The sequence below is a fragment of the Penaeus monodon genome, chromosome 15 (assembly GCF_015228065.2).
Source record: "Penaeus monodon isolate SGIC_2016 chromosome 15, NSTDA_Pmon_1, whole genome shotgun sequence".
NCBI classification, from domain to species: domain Eukaryota; kingdom Metazoa; phylum Arthropoda; class Malacostraca; order Decapoda; family Penaeidae; genus Penaeus; species Penaeus monodon.
In genome coordinates this window covers 3703638-3703960 of record NC_051400.1, presented here as the reverse complement: position 1 = coordinate 3703960, position 323 = coordinate 3703638, and positions in this window count along the sequence as shown.

Here is a 323-nt window from a genome sequence, read left to right as displayed (position 1 = left end):
CATGAGCAAATCCTTCTTTACCCCTGACCTAAAGTCAATTTATATCTACCGCACATATTAGACCTTACTTTTCAGTGGACTAACAGAATTAACATCATTTGTGATTCCGTCCCATAATGATATCGTAGCTTGTTTGTTGAATGTAGAGCCTTCGAATTTGGCCTGTATTACAGTTTTTCTTTTTATGCCATGTTTTAATGAGTTAAAGAGTTCTTTATCCTTAAAATTCACCCTTTCTCTGAACAGGTGGCGAAAAGATCTGACAGTCGTATCGTCTATGGGGGCCTAAAGGCAGATTAAGTAAATCCGGTCCCTGGACACTA